We start from the raw sequence: 20369 nt of genomic DNA on the forward strand, positions 1-20369 counted from the left end.
TATTCCTGTGCTCTGTTTGTCGATCTATTGCTACCTGACCTTGGGCCTTGTTTTGATCATCCGTTTTCCTAGTGTTATGATCTGCAACATGTACTAAGTAAAGAAAGGGGAAAGCTGTCCCTACAGTAAGACTAAGCTGAATCCCTACGATGTAGCGGGCTGCCTGTTCCTAGCGAACAGACCCGCCTTAGTCCTCAGCTAGTCTGAACGAAGACCTATAGCATAGGGGGAGGGGTCCCTAAAAGAACTAAGGACTGGAGCAAAAATGGGATACCTCCTGAACAGAGAAAGTTGTTGCAGAACACAAAAAGACAAACTGACAAAAAGGTACTAGAGGTCCCAGAAGGACCAAGCGAACTGACAGAGAAAGGCACCAAAGCACCTGGCTAGCAAAACAGTCAAACAACACTGAAGTCCAGCACAGCCAAAAGGGCGGAGCTGGAATATAAAGGCAGATAGTCACATGATCGCAAAACACAAGATGGAAAAAACAAACAGGAGGGCTCTAACACCTAGCTCCTTTGCTCTGATCTGCTATCTTTCAGGTATTCTGACCTCAGACTGTGACCTGACTACGCCTTTGTCTTTCCACTATAGTTTATCTTGTGCTCTCTTGGTATCTGACAGCGGAATATTTGACTACCCTGCCTCACGGCTTGTATTGGGCAAGACCGCGCCAACTAGATGGGTTCTGGCTGGGAGTAAGCATATTGCATACTTGACCATCATTCCTGGTGCAGACATCGGCAAATCCTCACAGCGCACAAAGTGACTAGAGACTTGTCATTCTAGACCGGATAACACCTTTAAAGGGTTTGTCTCTTGAAGTACAAGTTGACCTGTTGATCTGTTGAATGCCATGAAACTGGCTCCTGGCATTTTGCAATTTTTCAAAATACACCAGCCTCATCAGGTTTAAATAATCTATTTATTAATGTATGCAGTTTGCATAGTGAAATTTATAAACAGACCCTCCTTAAAATGTATGTATGGGACTGAACTATCTATGAACTATCCATACTGATATGTCATCAATAATTCAGTCCCAGACAACTCTTTAAATTGGCAAGACACTTAAAAGAAAAGTTCACTGATTTCAGTTTGATCTGTCTAATGGTCTTATTTTTGGCCTCTTGACTCTTCCCCAAAGGCAAAATTTTAGGGAAAGAGGGATTGTGCATGTTTGTTTTTACCATGCCCTCTCATTTGACAGATATTTTCTTCCTTGTTCCCATCGTTATGGTGGAGTTGGGAGAACCAGATATGAGATGAATGAACATAAAGTCCAAAAATATTTTGTTTCCTTAGGATGTTGAGAAGTTTGTCCCAGGTGGTCAATGCTCATCAAGAAGCACCAAAGGGGATATTAATGTGGATTTAAAAGCCACCATGTCAACCAGCTATGGATGAGATGGGTTGGGTGAATTCAGCAGGTGGTTGATAGGAACGGAAAAGAAAAGAACAAAGGATCACTTGGTTTTACTTTTTTCAGCATTCATTTTTTGTTTCTTGTAAATAAACCTCTTCACGTTGTGTCAAGTTATCCTGTATTGTTTCTGTTCTACAGAGTTGAACACACATATGAGTTCTATAAATTAATAATTAGGCATAAATCTTTGGTACACTGTTTAGCTTGAAAGAACAGTCAGCAGGGACAGAGTTATTATTTTTGCTGGAAAGTTGTCAATATTTTACCCAGGTTGAGCAGTTGAAAATTCATTCCAGGATAGAAAGATTTCCCAGAGAAAATGAATTTATTACGAGGATAGAAAACTGTCAATGTACTTGATAAAATAAAGTTGCACAGTCTGGGTTAGAGTCTTTTTTTTTTCAAAAAGACCAAATAAAACTTCCTTTACATAGCACAATTAAAGCAGAATTGGTAAAGTGGTTGTGAGGCGCCCCCTGGGCCGTGGGGTACTTGGTGCCGGGTCGGTCGTTGCTAGGGGAGATGTTACAGTGGCGGTGACCCGGTCCGTGACCCAGGGCGGTCAATAAAAGGGGATATTTACAGGGGATTTATAGTTTTTATATAAATTTTGTGACGCCACCTGTGGTATGCGGCAAAAGGAAGCCGCCGCTGCGGAGCAGGTCCTCTGGAGCTGATGTTAGTGCAGCAGAGTTGGTTCAGCTCTCCACAGGCAGAGCTTAGCTCCAGGGCAGGAAATGGTGATGTTATAAATGTTGCTGTGCAGTGTAGTGCAGGGGATGATGGCGCAGTAATAATTCGCAGAGACAGTGGGGTGCAGTCTTCAGGGTTTTACTCACGATTTTTAGACTCCAAGTTACAAGGGCCAGGTCAACTTCCCACATCGTCCTGTGCTTACTCAGAGAGGGGTTCAGCAAACCCGCAGGTACCTCTGGAGTACATAACGGGACCCCATTCTGTGTGTTCCTTCTGGCCGTCTCCCTGCACCTCACACCCAGTGTCCCAAGCCAGTGACCGCGGACCTTGTCGGGCGACGTCTTCTCTGTCCCCTGGGTCCTCTATGGCCACCTTTTTGGCGAGTTAGATGTGGCTTTTGGCTGCAGCACCTGAAATGCTGCACCCTCCCGTTACCTAGTTGAGACTTGAAGAACTCTGCTAATTTAGGGGCCGGTCCCCTTCTGCGTCTCAATCCCTCCACCGCCTTGTAGATTCGGGCGCACGGGTGGCCTCCAGCATTGCCCGTACCCCTGAGATCCTTTCTGCTTTACTGGAGCCTTCCTTCCTGCTCCTCTCCTCTCATCTTTCTGTCCTGGGCCTCTCTCACTAGGCCCTCCTCCTGATCAGAGCTCCTGCTGAGCTCCTGCTCCACACACTCTCTTCCTCTGACTGAACTCATCAGACTGACCATCTCTCACAAGATGGCTTCCCCTTTTTATATCCTTCTTCTCAAGTGCTCCCCTAATTTGCTTCCTCCACCCACACCCACTACATGGTTCCCCCTACTTTGGTTCCCCCCACTCCAGCCAGGGACAGGGCTCAGCAGAGGAGCAGCAGATCTTGCCCCTCCTGCTGATCTGGAGTTGTGTAGTGTTGGATGCAGGTGTTAGGGTCCCGGGCAGTACTCTTTCCTTACCTGAGAGTGAGATACCACACCTCTGGGTGAGATGCAGTACCTCTGTGGCGACTGAACCCGCAGGGGCACCACATACACCCCTGGTAAAACACAACACGTCCGTGGACTGGAACAGAGTAAAAACAAAGCAATTTTAAAGACATGCAATTTTTAGATGCATCACTTAGAAGAATTTTCAAACAACTTTTCTTCCCTTTATGGGAAGCACATTCCTTGAACGTTACATATTTCTTATTAATTTCTATCAAACATTATAAAACTTTCTTCATATATGTAAAACATTTTCCTGATAAAACATTCTTAGCAGGTTACAGCGCGATCTGTAACCGGGTGTTCATTGCACTGAACAAGGTGCTATCTGGTGAACATGAGGGACCCGTCCGAAAACCCTCAACGTAGGCCCTGGGCGTGGCTGCAGGGCATGGATGATCCAGTCGTTGGACCACCTCTTCGGCCACGCCAAACGGGTTTTTGTTCTGCTGTCTATTTACATAAAACCAATAAGGGGCATTTTAAGAAGTGCAAACTATTTACATGGAAAGGTTTTGGCTGCTCACAGTCCTCAGCCTACAAGTTCTGGTACCCTCACCGGGTAATTAAGTAAGCACACACATAACTCTGTTAAACTTGCAGAGTTTCTGCTATACCCTTCCGGGTAACTATATACAGTTCAGTTCCACATACTGCACTTAGTAGTGGTTCTCCCTCCTGGGAAACACCTGATTGCTGCAGGCTGACCCAGCCGGGTCATCAGCCTCAACCTGCAGGGGGACCAGGGATGGAGCAGCGCCAGCCGCGTCCGGGACAGGGACTTCACTCCTACCTGCTCCCGCGACTGCTTCGGCTCGGCGTGACACCTCCCGGTCCATGAGCAGCTCCGCCGGGGCCGGGGCGCTGCCGGTCACTTGCAGCGTGACTGCTGCCGGGTCATCATCTTTTCCACGAGCTCCTCTCTCCAGACAGAAATTGCTGCTTGCTGGGCTTCCTCCATTCTCCTGCCCAGCTTCTGCACCTTATCTTGGAGGAATCCAGTATACTCCAGGGACAGTTTCATCAGGATCCCCTCCAGGGTGAGGGGTGATGCGCTCCCTTGCAGGTCACAAGATGGAGCTTCAGGCTGACCTCTCTCCATCTTGCCTGCCGGGTGCGGTCTGTCTGGTCTGCTGGAGATCACACCCTGTCTCCACTGTTTATCTTCTCCTTTCCCCTTTCAGGGCCGGTTCCATGGCAGCTTGCTGTCAGCCATACCTAGGGGCGGCCCCCCCACCTTGATGGACGCATCTACATACATGGCCGTTGCTGCTCGGGACGGGCCCCGCTTTTGGCGCCATTCTGGAACCCGGCCCACGATGGGAGGTGGTTTCTTGTTGTCTTTGATCACGCACATAATGGCGCCCGTTCTTCTGGGGCGGGCGCCACATTCAGTATAGAACACAGTCTCTAGGCGCACAATACCCAGTGATAACGGGTGGGTTCATATCCTGTTCGTGACGCCAAGCTTGACGCGCCCCCTGGGCCGTGGGGTGCTCGGTGCTGGGCCGGTCGTTGCTAGGGGAGATGTTACAGTGGCGGTGACCCGGTCCGTGACCCAGGGCGGTCAATAAAAGGGGATATTTACAGGGGATTTATAGTTTTTATATAAAGTTTGTGACACCACCTGTGGTATGCAGCAAAAGGGAGCCGCCGCTGCGAAGAAGGTCCTCAGGAGCTGATGTTAGTGGAGCAGAGTTGGTTCAGCTCTCCACAGGCAGAGCTTAGCTCCAGGGCAGGAAATGGTGATGTTATAGATGTTGCTGTGCAGTGTAGTGAAGGGGATGATGGTGCAGTAATAATTCGCAGAGACAGTGGGGTGCAGTCTTCAGGGTTTTTCTCACTATTTTTAGACTCCAAGTTACCAGGGCCAGGGTAACTTCCCACGTCGCCCTGTGCTTACTCAGAGAGGTGTTCAGCAAACCTGCAGGTACCTCCGGAGTACATAATGGGACGCCCTTCTGTGTGTTCCTTCTGGCCGTCTCCCTGCACCTCACACCCAGTGTCCCAAACCAGTGACTGCGGACCTTGTCGGGCGACATCTTCTCTGTCCCCTGGGTCCTCTATGGCCACCTTTTTGGTGAGTTAGATGTGGCTTTTGGCTGCAGCACCTGAAATGCTGCACCCTCCCGTTACCTAGTTGAGACTTGAAGAACTCTGCTAGTTTAGGGGCTGGTCCCCTTCTGCGGCTCAATCCCTCCACCGCCTGGTAGATTCGGGCGTACGGGTGGCCTCCAGCACTGCCCGTACTCCTGGGATCCTTTCTGCTTTACTGGAGCCTTCCTTCCTGCTCCTCTCCTCTCTTCTTTCTGTCCTGGGCCTCTCTCACTAGGCCCTCCTCCTGAGCAGAGCTCCTGCTGAGCTCCTGCTCCACACACTCTCTTCCTCTGACTGAACTCATCAGACTGACCACCTCTCACAAGATGGCTTCCCCTTTTTATATCCTCCTTCTCAAGAGCTCCCCTAATTTGCTTCCTCCACCCACACCCACTACATGGTTCCCCCTACTTTGGTTCCCCCCACTCCAGCCAGGGACAGGGCTCAGCAGAGGAGCAGCGCATCTTGCCCCTCCTGCTGGTCTGGAGTTGTGTAGTGTTGGATGCAGTTGTTAGGGTCCGGGGCAGTACTCCTTCCTTACCTGAGAGCGAGATACCACACCTCTGGGTGAGATGCAGTACCTCTGTGGCGACTGAACCCGCAGGGGCGCCACAGTTGTATTATTTAGAAATCATCCTTTTAAGGTTTAAAATCAAATGGAGAGGGTAACTCATTCACAATGTACAGTAGTTGGTAGTTCACAAAAAATATCTATTTCCTTGAGGACTCAGTCAGCACACCTGTTGTATTTCATTTATTTCAACTGGTATTTTGGGAATCTAGGGCGACCTGTAGTAAGCTCATTTTTGAGGGACCCTTCTAACAAAAAGATTGCAAATGGAGAACAACTTCAGAGGGATTTTAGTGAAACTTACAAAAAGATAGTAAAAAACTTATGGCCGATCTCCTACACGTTAGAGTTTTTAAGAGGTACTTCAGGTTCCGAGTCTTATTTACAAATCAATCTACTGTGCTCCAACCTCCAAATTTGTAATGCACTTACATTGCATTAGAAGGATATTACCCCCTAAATAAAACAAGTTATACCCTATCCAGGGGATAAGGGATAACTTTCTTATAACTGGAGGTCCAACTGTTGGGACCCAAAGTGATTCCTAGGTTTTGGCTTTAGAACCTCAAGGACAGGTCTCTGCAACCCAACCTTAAATGAAGTGTGCATGGTCTCTGTTCCATTTATTGTCTATGGGACTGCCATGATCGACATTCAGCTAGATCCATAGACAATGAATGAAGCAGAGGCCGCACATGAGCACTTCTGCTCTGTCAAAGGGCTGCAAAACCACTTTCTCGGGGTTCTAATGCCCCAATCTCAGGATCGCTGGGGTTCTCAGTAGTCGGGCCTTTAGCCATCAGCAAGATACCCTCTATGCCATAGATAGGGGATAGCCTGTTTTGTTGTGACTAACCCTTAAAGTGCCGCCGTTCTGTACACTCACATGGATCACCTACAGGTCAGGTGGTGCACAGCCTACTTAGAACTGCAAAGACGAGCCACTTCATGGTGGCGCTTTGTGCTGTGTGGAATGTGCATGCGCAGACCCAGAACACATCAACCAGAACCAAATACGCATGCAGAAAAGAAGAGCACTTGCTCTTTTCTATTACAGCATATGCAGGGCATGTGCGAAGAGATTTGAAACCTAAATATCATGGAAACATAAAGAAATGGAGGAAAGACATACATGGAGGGGAAATAAAAGTTTATTTTTGAATTTTGTGGAGCCGTTGGTCACTTCGTTGAGCTGAGTGATGAAAAGGACTGACAAGCCATCAACAACAAAAAAAAGTGACATGCTGTAACGTTAATGCCAGCGTCCCCGCATGGCTCTCCTCCTTCCCCATGCAGGAACGCCGACATACCGCCACGGCTGCGCAGTCACCTCACGGTCTGCAGGTGTGCCTCCTGCTTGTGCACGCCGCACTTCCTGGAGGCGTGCCAAGTGTGTGAGCGTGCACTCTCTCATTATTAAAGGGGCAGTACACATAGTAAAATGCCCCCAGCCAATAGCTGGGAGGCATTTAGTATCAGCGTACACCTGCTGCTGATGGCTCCCAGTCAGTTGCTGGAAGGCATTTTGTATAAAAGACTCCCTCCCCTTTAGGGAGTCATGGAAGCAACAGTATTCATTAGTGTGTAGTTTCTCCTACTAGGGAGTTGCTAGGTCCCCTGGTCCTTGCATGCCCAATGTCCTGAACCCAAACCACTGGTCCTTGCATAGCCAGTGTCCTGAACCCAAACCTTTGGATCCTTTCGTGGCCAGTCCTCAACCAGAACTCCTGGTCCTAGTCCAGCCAGTGCCTAAACCTCGTCCCCCGGTCCGTGTGCGAGCGGTGTGTCAAACTTGTGCCTATCCAAGTATCCCTTATATCTGGACTGCTACTACCAGTCTCTCAATCAGTCCAGTCTGGATGTGGCCTGAGTCCGTGTCAGTGAACCTGACCTCTGGGGTCAGCAGCTACAGTATCGGGAACTGCCTAGCAGTGGTACCTGGAGGCTAGCTGCAGTCCAACGTGTCTCCATCATCTAAGAGCTTCAGTTAACACTAGGTAGCTGCTTAGCTATGCTCCTTCCTAGGCAAGCCTGGCCCTGTGGTACAGTGGGTCCACGAATCACGTGCGCCACCTCCGGGCGTGACACCTGTCCCTATCATATCAAACCAGGATGTAAACCAACATCATACTAAGGATTTTTGTGATGCTGAAAAACCCATTTAAGTATCTAGCCATGTTATGATCTGGTCTATCCTTTTTCTCAAGTGGACAGACTGCGTGGTTCATGACATTAGTCTATAAGGTACTCGTGATTGGTCCTGATGGGCTACTTGAAAAAATTTTACTTTTTAATAAAACCTCTGGAAGACATCTGTATTATATGTAATCTTTGTGCAAGAACTTATCGTCTAATGAAAAGGTGTATTTTCTGTAATTAATCTTTACCGTGTTGGTTATAACACTTGAAAATATTTTTCACGCAGACTGTAAAAGTAAGAACCTGACAAGAAGGTGTCCTAGAAACATGAACCGTTTGTCATTTTTCAGCCAATCACCATAGTAATTGGTTCACCTCAGCGATGGTTTCAGCTCAAAAGCCAGATGCCACTTCCAGTAATTATGTCTGATTCATCAGGTTAACATCTGAGACATCTTAACAAGGTCACCGATACTTAAGTCTATTCTTCAAACCCACTGACCTTCCAGATAAGAATTCTCTAATTAATATAGTCTAACAAACATCAACAACCTTGAAATCATATGTTGTGGGAGGAAGATACTTAAGCAAAAACTTTAGTCTAAGGAACAAAGAAAACAAAGAACGTAAAGACTATTGTTTTTGAAAAGAATAGAGTGACCAAGAAAGGCAATAATAGATGCAGCAATAGAAATGTTTATGTCCTGTACAGATAGGTTCTTCCTTAAAGGGATTGTCCATGACTTGGACAATACCTTCTCAAGCCCCGATTTTTCACCAGTAAAATAGTAACACTTGCTCAAATCTAAATAGTGGAAAACTTGTAATTGCTTGGAAAATATACCTGGGGGAGAAGACAGAGATAGAGGATCCCACTGACCATAAGAGCTTACACTCTACTGTAGAGAAAGGACCCCACTGACTATAAGAACTTACACTCTACAGGAGAGAGAGAGGACCCCCCTGACCATAAGAGCTTACGCTCTACAGGAGAGAGAGAGGACCTGCTGACCATAAGAGCTTACAATCTACACTAGAGAAAGGACCCCACTGACTATAAGAGCTTACATTCTACAGGAGAGAGAGAGGACCTTGCTGACCATAAGAGCTTAGACTCTACAGGAGAGAGGGGACCCTGATGACCATAAGAGCTTACACTCTACAGGAGAGAAAGAGAGAGAGAAGAGAGAGAGGATCCTGCTACATGGTCTACAAGAGAGAGAGAAAGGACCCTGCTGACAATAAGAGCTTACACTATACAGAGAGAGAGAGGACCCCACTGACTATAAGAGCTTACACTTTACAGGAGTGAGAGAAAGGACCACACTGACCATAAGAGCTTACGCTCTACAGAAGAGAGAGAGGACCCCAAAGACCATAAGAGCTTACACTTTACAGGAGAGAGAGAGGACCCCGCTGACCATAAGATATTATACTCTACAGGAGAAAGAGAGGATCCCGCTGATCATAAGAGCTTTTACTCTACGGGAACGAGAGACTTACCCAGTGACTCTGGAGATAGAAAAAGACTCTACCGTACAAACTGTGCTCCGCTGAATTGTGATGTCCCAGGTACTGACCACCACTTTAGAAGGTATGATAACCGTAAAATGTCATAACTGTGCAGAGCATTATGGGAAAGCCCATGCTGCAACGCAAAATCATGCTAGCCTGCTCTTTAGTGATGAGCGAGCACGCTCATGTGCTTACCGAGTATCTTCGGCGTGCTCGAAAACTATGTTCGACTCGCCGCATCTGCATGTCTAGCCGCGACACATGTAGGCATTGATTGTTAGGCAATCACTGCATGTGTCGCGGCTGTGTAACAGCCGCAAGACATGCAGCCGCGACGACTCGAACACAGTTTTCAAGTGCGCCGAAGATACTCGTTAAGCACCCGAGCGTGCTCAGTTAACCCCTTAACCGAGCACACTCACTCATCACTACTCCTCTCTGATGCTATATTTGCATTGGCATGAAACCTCAAATTTCAGGAAATTCGACATGAACTCAATCCTCTGTGGATCCATCTCTACAAAAAATTGATTGGTTATATTGACTTTTGATATTCTATGTTTTCAGGATAGATAAGCTGTCGCCAGAGGTCTGGAAATGGCTTTGCTCCATTCTCTTTTGACAACACATTTTATTACTGCACGTCCGTCACTACAACTGCTGCGCGAAACGCCAGTCTAAGTGAATCGGGGCTTTTATCCACAGCGACCCCCTATGTCCGATCTTCATAAAAAAAAGTTTTCAGGTTAGTTTGACTACTTTTGTCCTTAGTAAAACCAAGCTGGCTATCACATACCATGTTATTTTCTACCACGTACTCCTGTACATACTGTAGCCCCTTACAAGCTTAGATATATGGTTATAGCCCGGAAAATCAATATGTCAAGTCGGAACATAGACATGCAATCACCTGAAATCATTTAGAAGTGATCTTGTCTTTAACATTAAAGCACATTTCATGTTCTTACCTACCTTAATCACAGATTATTTCTCTAGAAGCCGTGCCTCGGGCTGAGCACACAAATATAAGATTACAAAAACCATCTGAATCTCAGATTAAATTCCAAGGAACATTTGGCTTCATTTGCATGATGTTCCTTCAGCCTAAGCCTCTGCGTGTCTTATTTTTACTGAGAATCTCCTTATATTTTCTCTAAGACGATTGTATGAATGCAATCAGAATTATATTACTATCCAGACTTATTTTCTAGACTCTTTTGATGCAAAGTCATCGATGTATATTGTTTTCACCGGCACCTGAGCGGTGTTCCGCACTGTTTGCTTTCGCACTTTCATTAATATTTCCTTATTTCTTTATATCTAAACTCTAATTAAATAAACGCAGTCATTAGCATAACGAATGAATTGCGCTGTGTGCCATTAACTTTCCGTGTCCCATTTAGCCCTATGTAAAACAGCCGCAACGTTCATAAACATTTGCAGAATGGCACAAAATTAATTTTTCAACAAATGTAAACAATTTTCAATAATTAGCTGAAAATTAATCTACCTGAATGAATTCTCCGGTCTGACATATGTTGTGACTGCTCAAATTGCATTGAGATGGGAGCCGCAGCATTCATGAAGTGTCAGTCAATGTTTTCATGCTATATAAATAATTCAGAACTTTTGGAATTAGCATGCATAATGAAAGCATTTAAGCAATTTGAGGTAGGAAAAAACTATTTACAAGAGTGCAACAACCGAGGAAATAAAATATTCACTTTGTGGCTTTCGGTTGACACTTTTGTCAGCTTACAGTTTTTTTGGGTTCAATACGTCTCCAGGTAAAAATGTCAGCTGAAATGGGAAATATCTCCCCAGGTGTAAAAAATATACGCAGTACAAAACCCTTAACCGTGGAGCCAATTTTTGTTTTTGCAATGTTTTTTTCCTCCTCTTCCTCCTCCTTCCTCTTATTTGAGGGCTGGTTTATTTTCTTCTGGGACAAGTCGTAGTTTTGAAGCACACCATTTATTTTAAAGGGGTTGTTCAGGACTTTAATATTGGTGGCCTGCCCTTAGGATAGGTCATCAATATCTGATCGTTGGGGTGCGACACCCAGCACTCCCACCGATTCGCTGTTCCTTGTGTTGTCGGCGGCCGTAACTGCTCCGTTACCAGAATGGTGACCGGAGCTGAGTACTGCACATCCACTCCCTATTGATTTGAATAGGGGGCGCATGTGCAGTACCTGGCCATGGCCACTATACAGTTGACAGTGCTGTGGCCACTACACAGTTCCCGCCAACACCGGGAACAGCTAATCGATGGGAGTGCCGGGTGTCGCACCCCCACCAATTAGATATTGATGACCTAATCTAAGGACAAACCATCAGTATTAACACTTAACACTTTAACACCATCAACACTTTTAACAGCTAATGTTCTGAAATATTGGAAAAGAAATTCAACTTGAGGTCAATTGGTAACAAAATGTTTAACCCCATTTTTGGGGTTTTTTTTTCTATAGGTTGTTTATTGTGCAGTAAAAATGACCTGATTGCATAATGATCAGGTCAGTATGATTATGGCAATACCAAAGTTAAATAGTTTTATTATTATTATTATTATTGTTATTGTTTAGGTGACTTTAAAAAAATTCAGAACTTTGTAAAAATAAATTGTTTTGTGTCGCCATTTTGAAGGACCCATACCTTTTATACTTTTCCATCGATAGAGCTATGTGAGGGCTTGTTTTTTGTGTGCTGAGCTATACTCTGTACTGGTACAATTTTGGGGAACATACAGGTGCTTCTCACAAAATTAGAATATCATCAATATCATTGTAACTTACCCTCCTTGTGGAGTGTGTTAATCACTGCCTTCTGGACATCTGTCAATTCAGCAGTCTTCCCCCTGATTATGGAGCCTACTGAAACAGACTAAGGGACCTTTTTAAACATGTAGGAAGCGTTTGCAGCTGTAAGCCATAATCATCAACATTAACAGAAATAAACACTTGAAATACAGTCATATGAAAAAGTTTGGGCACCCCTATTAATCTTAAGCTTAATGTTTTATAAAAATTGGTGTTTTTGCAACAGCTATTTCAGTTTGATATATGTAATAACTGTTGGATACAGTAATGTTTCTGCCTTGAAATGAGGTTTATTGTACTAACAGAAAATGTGCAATCTGCATTCAAACAAAATTTGACAGGTGCATAAGTATGGGCACCTCACCAGAAAAGTGACATTAATATTTAGTAGATCCTCCTAGTCGCTTCCTGTAGCTTTTAATGAGTTCCTGGATCCTGGATGAAGGTATTTTTGACCATTCCTCTTTACAAAACAATTCCAGTTCAGTTAAGTTTGATGGTCGCCGAGCATGGACAGCCTCTTCAAATGATCCCACAGATGTTCAATGATATTCAGGTCTGGGGACTGGGATGGCCATTCCAGAACATTGTAATTGTTCCTCTGCATGAATGCCTGAGTAGATTTGGAGCGGTGTTTTGGATCATTGTCTTGCTGAAAGATCCATCCACTGCGTAACTTCAACTTTATCACTGATTCTTGAACACTATTGCCAAGAATCTGCTGATACTGAGTGGAATCCATGCGTCCCTCAACTTTAACAAGATTCCCAGTGCCGGCATTGACCACACAGCCCCAAAGCATGATGGAACCTCCACCAAATTTTACTGTGGGTAGCAAGTGTTTTTCTTGGAATGCTGTGTTTTTTTGCCACCATGCATAACGCCTTTTTGTATGATCAAACAACTCAATCTTGGTTTCATCAGTCCACAGGACCTTCTTCCAAAAAGAAATAGGCTTCTTCAAATGTGCTTTTGCATACCTCAGCCGACTCTGTTTGTGCGTACTTGCAGAAACGGCTTCTTTCGCATCACTCTCCCATACAGCTTCTCCTTGTGCAAAGTGCGTTGTATAGTTGACCGATGCACAGTGACACCATCTGCAGCAAGTTGATGCTGCAGCTCTCTGGAGGTGGTCTGAGGATTGTCCTTGACTGATCTCACCATTCTTCTTCTCTGCCTTTCTGATGTTTTTCTTGTCCTGACACTTCTGGCCTTAACAAGAACTGTCCCTATGTTCTTCCATTTCCTTACTATGTTCCTCACAGTGGAAACTGACAGGTTAAATCTCTGAGATAGCTTTTTGTATCCTTCCCCTGAACAACTATGTTGAATAATCTTTGTTTTCAGATCATTTGACAGTTGTTTTGAGGAGCCCATGATGCCACTCTTCAGAAGAGATTCAAACAGGAGAACAACTTGCAAGTGGCCACTTTAAGTAGCTTTTCTCATGATTGCATACACCTGGCTATAAAGTTCAAAGCTCAATGAGGTTACAAAACCAAAAAAAGTGCTTTAGTAAGTCAGTAAAAAGTAGGCAGGAGTATTTAAAACAAGAAAATGATAAGGGTGCCCATACTTATGCACAGGTCAAATTTTGTTTGAATGCAGATTGCACATTTTCTGTTAGCACAATAAACCTCATTTCAAGGCAGAAACATTACTGTGTCCAACAGTTATTACATATATCAAACTGAAATAGCTGTTGCAAAAACACCAATTTTTATAAAACATTAAGCTTAAGATTAATAGGGGTGCCCAAACTTTTTCATATGACTGTAGATCACTCTGCTTGTAATGACTCTATATAATATATGAGCTTCACTTTTTGTATTGAACTGAAATAAATTAACTTTTTGGTGACATTCTAATTTTGTGAGATGCACCTGTACAATGTTTTGATCACTTTATATTGTATTTTTGGGAGGACCTGAGGCAACTGAAAGTCTGCAATTCTTGTGTTTAAATTTTATTTTCTTTGTGGCATTACCTTTGTGACCTTATGGGTTAAATAATTTTATATTTTGAAAGATTGAATTTTTACAGACTCTGCGATAGTGAATATACTTATTTTTTGTAATTTCCTTATTTTTGTATTGGGGAAGAGGACATAGATCAAACTTCTACGGATTTTTTTTATTACTATTTCCTTTACTTTTTAGTGACTGTTTTATTATATACTGCAGTACATAAGTATTTCCGTACAGTATATATAACAATCTCCTATGAATCCAGTCCTGTGGCTGGGCTTAACAGGAGCTCCAAGATAGCGACAACGAGACCATTCATCATAAAAACCTCTGGTTCTAGCCTTTAAAGGGCATGCATCACCAGGTTATTAGTGTACTAGTAAATCTGTTCTCAGATAATCCTCCATATTCATGAGCTCTATATAATCCCCCCACCTCTGATTGGCAGCTTTCTGCCTATGCACAGTGCACACAGAAAGCTGTAGTGTGGGCAGGGTTATACAGAGCCCAGCATTCAGAGAAATCATAGAATCATAGAAAGGTAGAGTTGGAGGGGACCTCCTGGGTCATCTGGTCCAACCCCCTGCTCATAGCAGGATTCACTAAATCATCTCAGACAGATGTCTGTCCAGCCTCTGTTTGAAGACGTCCATTGAAGAGGAACTCACCACCTCTCGTGGCCGCCTGTTCCACTCATTGATCACCCTAACTGTCAAAAAGTTTTTCCTAATATCTAATCTGTATCTCCTCCCATTCAGTTTCATACCATTGCTTCTAGTCTTTCCTTGTGCAAATGAGAATAAAGATGATCCTTCTTCAATGTGACAGCCCTTGAGATATTTGTAGACAGTAGTGTTGAGCCACCCCCGTAGTGTTCGAGTTCGGTTCGGTTCGTCGAACACCTGTGTGTTCGCCGAACTGTTCGTCGAACTGTTCGTCGAACACCTTCGAACACCGTTAAAACCAATGGCAGGCAAACAAAAACACATAGAAACACATAGAAAACACCTTCAAAGGTGTCCAAAAGCTGACAAACTGCTCAGAAGACATAACTAACACATGGAAAAGTGACAAGTACATATAGTCATGCGAAAAGAAAAGAGGTGGAGGAGTAAAAGGAGGGGGAGACACAGATATAGGCATGTCATGCCCTTCTAAAATCCAAAAAGTGAGAAGCCGACACGGCCAGTCCGTTCCTGCCCGTGCCACCTCCGTGTCGCCGGGTTTGTGCCAGAGCCACGGTGGACCCTGACGGCCAGCCCCCCTCTCCTAATACTGGTGCCTGTCCGCTGGTGGGTCGAGCCCCCCGCGGTGGGGGGGGAGTAACATCTGCAGAAGAAAGGCCATCTTCCAGCCAAACTAACATGTCGACTTCTTTTTGTGGACAATGTGATACGATCCCTTTGTTACGGACACGCCCATCGCTACAAATTCCAGATGAGGCACAAAAACAGCAGGTGCTTCAGCGGATATCAAGTGCTCCTTCAAGTGGGCTCTCCTCCACCTCAACTTCAACATCACAAATACTCCAGTCCTCAGAGGTGTCACCCCAATCGCACTTGCTTCCTCACAGCTCCCAAGTCTCCAGCTGCCCGTCTGAGTATGGGGTAACACAGATGGTTGAGTCTGCACAGCTGTTTACTCATACTATAGCCTGGGAAACGGAGGTCTGCTCCAGAGCTTCTGTTAATCCAGACGAGGAAATGATCTGCACTGATGCCCAGAATCTTTATAAGTTGGATCCAGGAACAGATGAACAAGGTTCTGAGCATAATGTAGACCCTCGTTCCCAAACTGTATCTCCTGTTGGTGGAGACAATGATGAAGACGATGATGAGACTCAAATACCTGATTGGAGCGACAACTTGACTTTTCGGTCAGGGCAGGAAGAGGTTGGCTTTGAGGACGACGGGTGTGATAACACACAGGGTGATGATGACAAGGTTGGAGATCCCACTTACTGTCAACCCACAGTCAGCCAGTCGATGAGGTCACCCGGGCCTTTGCCTGGCCTTTGGGATGTCGCGGTGGTCGGCTCCCTGGCCCGTACCCTGGGGTCACTCTTTAAAAGGGTGGATAATTGTTAATTTTATAAGAGTTTGTGACACCACCTGTGGTATCTGGTGAGAAGCACCAGCGCTGCAGCAGTCCACTGAGGCCCGTGATAAGGCAGCTCGATGGTATAGCTCCCCACAGGTGGAGCTAGGTCTCAGGGCAGCGTATGCAGGGGGAATGCAGGACAGGCGAGACCCAGCTGGGTCAGAGCAAGAACGGAAATGGACACGGTAGTCACTTCAGTACCTTTTACTGGAGGAAATTCAGGCACATCCTGGAGCACTGTAGGGTGAAGGGTGCATATCAGGATCCTCCCCAATGAGCGGGTGTAGGGCCTCCTGTTTCTTGCCTCTGCGCAGTAAGTTTCTGACCTGCCTGGAGCTAGGCCTAACTTTGTCTCTGTCCTGCGCTGGCTGACCTTGTGGTAGGGCCTTCTCTTGAAGTTCACGCTCCCAGTATGCGGGGCCTAAGCGTCTCCTGGCTCTGTTACGTATCAGCACCTTAGCGATCCTGGGACTTGTAGTTCTCCAGGGATTCCGGTTATGCCTTACTGGGTCATAGAGATCCCGGTAAGCTCGGATCCGGTGTCCGGTAAATGCTTCGTGGTGATCTGGTTAAGCTCCTCTGCCCCTTATGTACTAACTCGCCGCTCGCCTTCAGCCTACTCGGGCCCTCAATAGGCTATACACACTAACGGCAGCTTGCCGCGTTTCACCGATCTTATGATGCCGGCACACCTTAAGCTCTATCTGGGCTCCCTGAATCTAGCTAGCAGGAGCCTCGTGCTCCACTGCTGAACTATTAACTGAGTTCTCTAGACTAGACTGAGCTCCACTGCAGACTGACCTCTCTTAGGCTTCTCTACTGCAGGAACTCTTCAGAGGAACTGAACTGCCTAGCTCCACCTTCCCTATTTATATCCCTAACGGGCTCCCTCTGCTGGTCTGAGGTGGAAGGTGGAGATGTGTGAATGTTTATGGGGGCCTCTTGTGGAGGATTCCATCAATACACTCTTCTAGGATCTGTGATACCAAGCGCAGCGGGGCGTCACAGATGCTATTGACGACGAGGTTAGGTTGCTCCTTCCTGGACAGAGACGGAGTACTGGAAGCACGTCAACAACTGCATCCTCAACCACAACTCCGCCTCTGACCACAAGTCGTAGTGGCTCTTCAGGTCGCATGGGCTCTAAGCCTTGCATAGCCTGGGCATTTATTCAGATCGATAAGGATGACCCAACTCGTGTTATCTGTAATATTTGTCACCAAAAGCTAAGTAGAGGCCAAAAAATCCATAGTTTGAGTACTTCATGCATGTACCGTCACATGGATATGAAGCATAAGTTGCAGTGGGAAGCTCACTGTGCTACAATGCGGCCTAGCAGGCTGGGCCAACCACCGTCTGCCCCATCTTGTGCATCCGCGGCCTCTTCATCCTCTGTGACTGGGGGGACAGCAGTCACACATGTTTTTGGACGCAGACCTGCCACCTCTTTACCTGCAACAGCCAGTGTGATTGGCAGGTCGTCAGTTCATTGGGAAGTGGAAACACCTGCTGGTGTTGAGAGCTCTCTGACATCGAGAGCACCACCTTTGGATCAAGGCAACCTAACATGTCCGCCTGCATCTTCCTCACAGACCGGCAGTTTGCCAGGGACACCCTACTCAACCCCGTCAAAGCACAACAGCCAGCCCTCGGTCCCTCAGATGTGGACAAGTAAAAGACCATTTCCTCCTAGCCATGAGAAAGCTAAGAGTTTGAATTTCACCATCTGCAAGCTGTTGGCAGAAATGCTGCCTTTCCGCCTGAAGGACACAGTGGATTTTTGAGACCTTATGTCCGTCGCAGTGCCCCAGTACCAGATGCCCAGTCGGCACTACTTCTCAAAGAAAGGTGTGCCTGCGCTCCACCAGCATGTCGCACACAACATCACCGCTTCTTTGAGAAACTCTGTGTGTGACAGGGTGCATTTCACCACAGACACTTGGACGAGTAGGCATGGACAGGGGCGTTACATGTCGCTGACAGGGCATTGGGTAACTATGGTGACAGCAGGACAAGGGGCTGCTGTCCAAGTCTTGCCGTCCCCGCGAGTTGTACGTCAATCCTCTTTATCTAGAAGTTCCTCCACTGCTTCTGCCTCCTCAACCTCCTCTCGGTCCTCCACCTTCACCCAAAGCCTGTCTGGTAATGCCACCTGCTTTCTAACTGCGCACCTCCTTACTATGCTGGCAGCAGGGCTTAACGGCATCAGTGTTTACTTTGAAATGTCTGGGAAATGTGAGTCACACAGCTGAGGACTTGTGGTCAGCTCTGGAGACCCAGTTTCATGAATGGTTGTCTCCACTGGACCTGCAACCAGGGAAGGCCGTGTGCGACAATGCTGCAAACCTGGATGCGGCCCTTCGCCGGGGCAATGTTACACACGTGCCTTGTATGGCTCACGTGTTGAACCTGGTTGTCCATAAATTTTTAGCCCACTATCCCGGACTAGATGGCCTTCTGCAGAGGGCACGGTCGCTGTGTGCTCACTTCCGCCGTTCGCATCCCGCAGCTCAACGACTTACATCTCTACAGAAGTCATTGGGCCTGCCAGTTCACCGGCTGAAATGCGATGTGCCGACACGGTGGAATTCAACTCTGCACATGTTGCAGCGACTGTGGCAGCACCGACAAGCCCTGGTGCAATAGTTTCTGACGTATATCCTGGGCCAACGAGATCCAGAGGTGGGGCAAATAACACAGCAGGAGTGGTCTCAGATCAGGGACCTATGAAGTTGACGCGCCCCCTGGGCCGTGGGGTACCCGGAGCCGGGCCGGTAGACGCTGGGGGTTGTAGTCACTGTGGCGGTGACCCGGTCCGTGACCCAGGGCGGTCAATCCAACGGTAATTTGTATATATGGATTTTATAGTGTCCGACTACGCCACCTGTGGAGTGCGGCCAAAGGGGCCGCCGCTGCGGAACAGTCCTCTGAAGCTGGTGGTTTTGCTGCAATGGTATTATTACTCACCACAGGAAGAGTGTAGCTTCAGGGCAGTGTGGGTGGATGATGGTGGTTGTAGTGCAGGGAGTCAGTAATGAACACAGAGTCCATGTGATGCAGTCTCAAGATCTTTACTCACAGTTGTTGCAGTCCAGATTACAGGTACCAGAGCTATCTCACCCGTCGTGCTGTGCGTACTCAGTGAGGGGCTCAGTCCACCCCCAGATAGCTCTGGAGTACTTAGCAGGACCCCCTTCTGTGTGTCCTTTCTCTGGCCTTCTCCCTGCACCTCACACCCAGTGACACTTCTATCCGGTATCCTCGGGCCTTGGCGGGCGACTTGTGTTCCGTCCCCTGGGTCCTATGTGGCTACCTTCTTAGTGAGACTGGTGTGGACTTTTGCCTGCAGTACATGAAATGCTGCAGCCTCCGGTTTCTAGTTGAGCCTTGCTGTTTCTCCTCTAGTTGAGGGACCGATTCCCCTTATCTGGCCTGACCCCTCTACCTCCTGGTAGCAGCGGGAGTACAGGTGGCCTTCTGCACGGCCCGTAGCCCTAGGGTCCCTTCGGTTCCTGGAGCCTTCCTGCTCCCACTCCTCTCTTCTCTCCTTCAGTCCTGGGCCTCCCAGGCTAGGCCCGCCTCCGGAGCAGAGCTCATGCCGAGCCTCTGCTCCTGTCACTTTTCCTCCTCTGACTGGCTTGCTCTTTCTAAGATGGTTTCCTATTTATACTCTCCCTGTCATGTGCTCCCCTAAGCTGCTCCCCTAAGCACCCACTACATAGGATCCTCCCACCAGCTAGGGACCTGGGACTGTGCTCTCCCTTAGGAGCAATCTCGCCCTAACCCCACTGCGGGTATGTGTTGGATGCAGGTGTTAGGGTCCCGAGCCATACGCCTTCCTTACCTGAGGGTGAGATACCACACCTCTGGGTGAGATGCAGTAACTCTGTGGTGACTGCACCCTCAGGGGCGCCACACACCTTTCTGCACAGTTTTCAAATGGCGACGAAGATGTTTAGTGCTGACGACGATGCCATTATCAGCATAACTATTCCGGTGATTTACATGCTGGAGCACACATTAAACAGAATTCAGAGTCAGGTGGTCGGACAAGAGGAGGTGGAGGA

The sequence above is a fragment of the Phyllobates terribilis genome, unplaced genomic scaffold (assembly GCF_046119375.1).
Source record: "Phyllobates terribilis strain yellow unplaced genomic scaffold, ASM4611937v1 Scaffold_8__6_contigs__length_399053987, whole genome shotgun sequence".
In the NCBI taxonomy this organism is placed as follows: domain Eukaryota; kingdom Metazoa; phylum Chordata; class Amphibia; order Anura; family Dendrobatidae; genus Phyllobates; species Phyllobates terribilis.